Consider the following 5832-nt stretch of genomic DNA (forward strand, 5'->3'; position numbering starts at 1 on the left):
TATATAATATATAATGTTACATACATAATCTGCATGTAGTGACAATTGATAACTAGTATGTTAAATTTCGTATTTATATTGCCCTACCCTCCTTGGATCCACAGGCCTCTGTCATCCCTCAACCTCACTTCCACACACCTTTGCACTAAAAGCTTTTGGTTCTCCAACACTTGGATAGAAATCTGCCACCAGCTGATTCATCAAAGGTCTGCTAAATCACTGGCAACTTCCGGATATGAGAGATGGATGATCGATAGATAGATAGATAGATAGATAGATGATAATGCATTAGACCAAAGATCTCTGTATAGTCTATAAATGGCAATGAAAAAAAAAAGATGTCATGCAAGAGGATATAGTTTGACTTCTGTGTGACTCCCTTTTAATGATGTGTGTTGAGAATTTATTATCTTGGGAAATTATATTTTTACAGCTATGCTTCAAGCCAGCACCTGCCATTCTTCACTATACCCTATATTGGGGAGGGTGGAACCCCCCTGAAAATCACTTCCTTTAAAATTAATAATAGGTCAGGGGCACCTGGGTGGCTCCGTCGGTTGGGCGTCCGACTTCGGCTCAGGTCATGATCTCCCAGTTGGTGGGTTCTAGCCCCGCGTCGGGCTCTGTGCTGACAGCTCAGAGCCTGGAGCCTGCTTCGGGTTCTGTTTCTCCTCCTCTGTCTGCCCTTCCCATGCTCATGCTCTGTCTTACTCTGTCTCAATAATAAATAATAAATAAATACTTTAAAAAATTAATAATAGGTCAGTGGTTTCTAGTATGGAAAACCTCAGTCTCAGTTATCTTCCATTAAGGTAACATCCCCACTCGCCATCCAGTTAGATTGTGAAGGTATCAGTGGTCTGTCCTGCCCAGTGTGGCTTCCTGTTGTCTGTTACTGTTGACAAGACATGCGACAGGTTAACAAATACTAAACGGATTGGAGATGACAGGGTTTTGTGTTTTTTTCCTTTTTCCCTTCCTATGTTATTTGATAGCAGTTTGTAAGACTTCTGTGTTGAATGTCAAGAGATCAGTATTCAGATGCAGAAGGTACCGGGATTCCCAGGGATAGAGCGATGGCCTTGGAAACAGAAGATTCCATTTTTACAGTTAGTGTCCTCCCATGTCTCCTTCAGTCTTTAAAAGGGACCAAATTGGGTGGAGTAGGGGCTACCAGCTGGCCTCAGAAGTCAGGCAAATGGGTATGATAGACATTATCTTTTACAATTGACTTTTGCTCTAGCCAATTAATTGGGAGATCTACTAATGCTTTCGCTTCCCTAAAGATTTCAGCAGCCAGAATATTTTGTAGAGAGCCTACTGAGAGCAAAACACTTCCACTGTGTTTTTAACGCAAACATCTTAGAACAGCTTTAGAATTACAGAATTACTATGACAGTGATACAAAGAGTTCCTGTGTACCCTGTACCCAGTGTCCCGTACCATTAACATCTTACATTATATGGTACAGTGCTTGCAATTAACGAACCGATATTGATGTTATTGTTAACTAAAGCAGTACTTGATTCAGATTCCCTCAGTTTGTCCCTACAGTCATTTTTCTGCTCCAGGAGCCCAACCAGGATACCACATTACATGTAGTCACTGTGTGTCTTTAGTCTCCTCTGGTCTGAGTTTCTGAGACTTCCTCTGTTTTTGATGACCTGGACAGTTGTGAAGGGTGTGGATCAGGAATTTTGCACAAGGTCCCTCACTTCGGGTATGTCCTCTGCTTTTCTCACGGTCAGGATGGAGTTGTGTGTGATTGGGATGAGGGGGTCACAGAGGGAAAGTGCCATTCTCCTCATACCGGATCAAGAGTAAATACCATCAATGTGACTTATCACTGTTGACGTTAACATCGATCACCTCGCTCGAGGTGATGTTCATCAGGTGTCTGCAATGCGAAGTTATTCTTTTCAGCTTCCACACTGTACTCTTGGGAAGAAAGTCAGTATACTCAGCTCACACTTAAGGAACAAGGACTTAAATACTCCATCTCTGAGGGCAGAGTATCTAAATAGATTGCTTGGGACTCTTCCGTACAGATTTGTCTCTTCTTCCCCAATTTACTTCTTCAATCATCTACTGCCATCAGTATGGATGCATGGATATTTACTTTATACTTTGGGCTACCCTCCATTACTACTTTATGTTATTACTCAAATGTGTCCACCATATGCTACTGATTGCTGTTTCGGTGGGCTCATTTGACATACCCCCATTATTGCCGTTGATCGTTTACTTGGTTTCCTAACTTTCTAACTTTCTGGCACTTCCTAACTTTCTGGCACTGTAAGGCTCTAGGCTTATTCCGTATGTACTGCCCCAGACTTGGAATCAGCCACTTCTCCAGGGAGCTCTGGTTTCTTTTACTGGATGGTATTAGAAACCAAGATCTAGTAGTAGGCATTCCCACTGCTGCGGGGGAACCATTATTTCCAGGACCTCTCAGCTGACAGAGTATGGAGATATAAGTGTGTGTGCTAACCTGTGTATATGGGTGTCTAGAAATATTTCCATCTGCAACCATCTGTATCTCTGGTAAGCTAAATGTGGGTTCCTATTGATGTATCCAACTCTAATCCGTTACTAGCTGGATCACTGTAGCCTCCTGCTTATCTGTAACCCCCTACTCCAGCAGTGAGAAACCTCGCTCCCAACACATTATTTACTCAATTGTTCAACTGCAGTATACATGGAGAGCACTTCATCTACTGAATTTTACAAAACTGATTAGGTAATTGTGGATGATGAACATGGAAGTAAAAAAAAAAAAAAAAGGTGGAAAGTTCTCTCCACTTATCCTAGGTAAGTGGCTTACTTAATGTGACAGAACAGGGACGATCACAAACTTACCGGTCTTATTTGGTCTGATGGGACTGTTATAAAAATTTTAAGGTGCACGGGGGAAGAAGCCAATACTAATAATATTTAATGTGTATTTCTGCTCGTATCACATGGTCAATACTTGGAGGGAAAGTGGTATGCTGGCTCAGTGGTGGCAGGCCACGTGTTTGTAGGCCCCTGCTTCCTTCTCTCCATTTCCGGTCTCTGCATATCTAAATCGTAACCACATCTCAAGGTGCAGATCAAATACCTTCTCTCTCACAAGTGCTCCTCTGAACACCCCTTTCCACTCCCAGGCCCTGACAAAATATGGCTTCTTTCCCTTCCTTACAGTAAGTACGACATTCATCTTTCCCAACCACGTGTTCTCAATTTTTGTCTTAACGTCAGGACCTCAGACTCCTGCCCACGACCATGACCTCAGCTGAACAATTTATGCCGCTTTTATGCTACCTCCTCTGGTCATTTTTTTCCTCAGTGGCCCTGAAGAGCTCTGAGAGCTTCAGCAGGCTCGGCTGTGCCAGCAGTGGGCTCCACGTGACACGCCCAGAGGGATTTCAGAAACGTTGAGCACTTTGCTCCCGCCCGCCTCGAACCTAGGCAGCCTTCTGGAAACGTGCTCGCTGGCTGTGGTGCTCAGCCTGTGTGTCTTCTCTCTCACAAAAGAAAACCAGCAAGTAAGGTGTGGCTTTGGAAATGTCAAAAAGCTGTGAAGAGATGAAAAGCCGAGTGGACGGCTTTTGTCCCTTCTGGTGATCGAATACGCTGTGGGAGCCCGCCCCTCCGGTCCAGGGCTGTGACCCCAGGGCTGTGGTGTTCCTACTTGGTGCCTGCAAAGAAGGGAGAGGAGTTACGAGAGGTGGTCAAGAGCCACTGAATCTGCGGGGCAGAGGAAGCCACTGCTGTGTGTGAAAGGACAGACCTTGCTCTGTGAGCGTGTAGTCTGCTCGTGTCTCCGTGGCTCTAAGGTTGTGTTTCTGCACAAAGCGGTGGGAGTATTTATGACCATCGTCCACAATATGTTTCCTTTTAGCCGTATCTTCAATCTAAAGACAGCTATTGTTTATGCAAACTTTCCATAGAAGTCTAACGAAAAATTTATTTCCTGTCTTGATTTTGAGTTTTTTCCTGATCTTAGCCACGTTTTTCTTTCTGTTTCTTATCATTTCTTCCCCCGATCTCCTGCTCCTTCCCTTTCTGCCATCTGTGAGATTTTGACTACAGCTAATTTTTCATTTTAATGTTCTCATTTCTCTCCCCTTTCCCCCTCACACGCTTTTAAAACAAGTCCTTGGTTTTGCTTTCTTGATAACCTTTTCCTTATCTTCCCACAACGGTGTCCCTAGCTATGGCTAACTCATTTAGTAGCTGTACTGTGGGTAGTTTAAAAGCTTGACCAGGGAGTTCTACTAACAAACTACTTGCTATTACTTCCAGATACTCAGGTTAGCTGGAAAAAAAAAAAAAAGTCTTGTCCTGGCTTGACATAACACTAAAAGTCTCCCAAGCTCTAGTTTACCTGCAGTGTTGGGGATGGTGTCTGCAGCAGAAATGTTTGCAATGTTTTCCTCTGGACACCAGGGTTCAGAAACCAGGACTGGAGCCCTGTCCTGGGGTGTGGTTTGGGTCAGGGTGAACCGAATGACCACAAAGTCAAGTTCTCACTTTGGGGAGACATGGTGTTGCATAGTATCTTCCAGATCCACGCTTGAAGGTCTTGCCTCTAGGAATATACACCCTTTAGTTCTCTGTATGTTCCAGTTTTCCTTCAATAAGCACAAATTATTTGAAGGTCAGAACAATGTTTAAGAATATAGTAAAGGGCAGGCCTCATCTGTGTTAATACTTCCTTCCTGGCCACCTCACCTTGGACGGGTGCTAAACTGCAGATTTCTCTTTATAAGAAGGCTTGTTAATTTTTCAAGCTGCAGCTCGATGTGCTTCTCGCTTTCCAGAGCAAAAATGTTCTCCTGGTCTCACTAAAGTGCAATCCAAAATTTCTCCATTACAAGGTAAAGTTAAGAGGGGAAAAAACTAGGATTAAAGGGAAGGGTTGTTTGGGCACCGAGTAGAAGCCATACGGAAGGGGAGACAAAGGAACCCTGTGTAGCCATTATAAGCTGGAGGCTCGGTTTGCTCTCCTTACTCGTTACTTTAGAACTTAAACGTTCGTCCCAAATGATTTGTCACAATGAACTCATTCTTCCTCAGAACCTAAGTGGGAATCTTGAGACCGTTCTTACTGTGCCTGGAAATCCAGTGACTGTCAATGTGTGTACTGCTTGATTAAGCTGTATCATAATTTGTAGTAAATCTATGTAAGTCATAGACTTTAAAAAATACTACCCCCCACCGAAGGCTGTCCATTAAAGGGGATGCATTCTCAAATTTAGGGCCCATTGTTGTAGACTATTTTTGTTTTGTTGTGATAGACTGGGTTTTGCAAAGCTAGCTGAATGAATGAAGTTTAAATTTAGTAGTGCCCTGAATACTGCTTCTCTAAATTCAGAAATTAGTAACACACCGTTTGAGGAAGGAACCTAACTCAGAAGAAAGGTTAAACACAAATACACCTGCATGTACTGTAATATCATTTGAATGTCAATTTTGATACAGCAGGTATTTCAAGCAGCAAATGTTCATTGCTTTCATCTTAGCGGCGCGGCATCCCAGGGGGTTCTAGAAGCACAAAGTGAAAGACATGATCATCGTCTTCTAGGGGGTTCAGAACCCAAGGTCACCCTTACACCTGGAAAAGCAGCAATGCAACCAGGTTGCACGATGTTCGCAATAGCATGGGAGAGCATACCCACCCGGAGCAGCTCCGGGTCCCAGAACCACCCCTCCTGCTCACCAGCTGTGGGGTTCGGCAGCCGGCTTCACTCATCTGACCTCTGAGGTCCAGCATCATGGTCTGCTAGAAAAATGGGGACAGATTCTGCCTTCTCCCCTCACAATGGCATCTGTGAGGATTATGATTCC

General features: G+C 43.8%; 1 long non-coding RNA gene across 1 annotated transcript; it reads right to left on the reverse strand.

Moving 5' to 3' along the window:
* Positions 1–2922: 2922 nt before the first annotated feature.
* Positions 2923–5004, reverse strand: LOC122237836. Its single transcript, XR_006216486.1, has 3 exons — positions 4717–5004; positions 4370–4616; positions 2923–3680 (listed from the first exon to the last, which is right to left on the reverse strand). It is a non-coding gene; the product is annotated as an uncharacterized LOC122237836 (long non-coding RNA).
* Between the last annotated feature and the right edge of the window lie 828 nt (positions 5005–5832).

This window comes from Panthera tigris, chromosome B1 (assembly GCF_018350195.1).
Source record: "Panthera tigris isolate Pti1 chromosome B1, P.tigris_Pti1_mat1.1, whole genome shotgun sequence".
Taxonomy (NCBI): domain Eukaryota; kingdom Metazoa; phylum Chordata; class Mammalia; order Carnivora; family Felidae; genus Panthera; species Panthera tigris.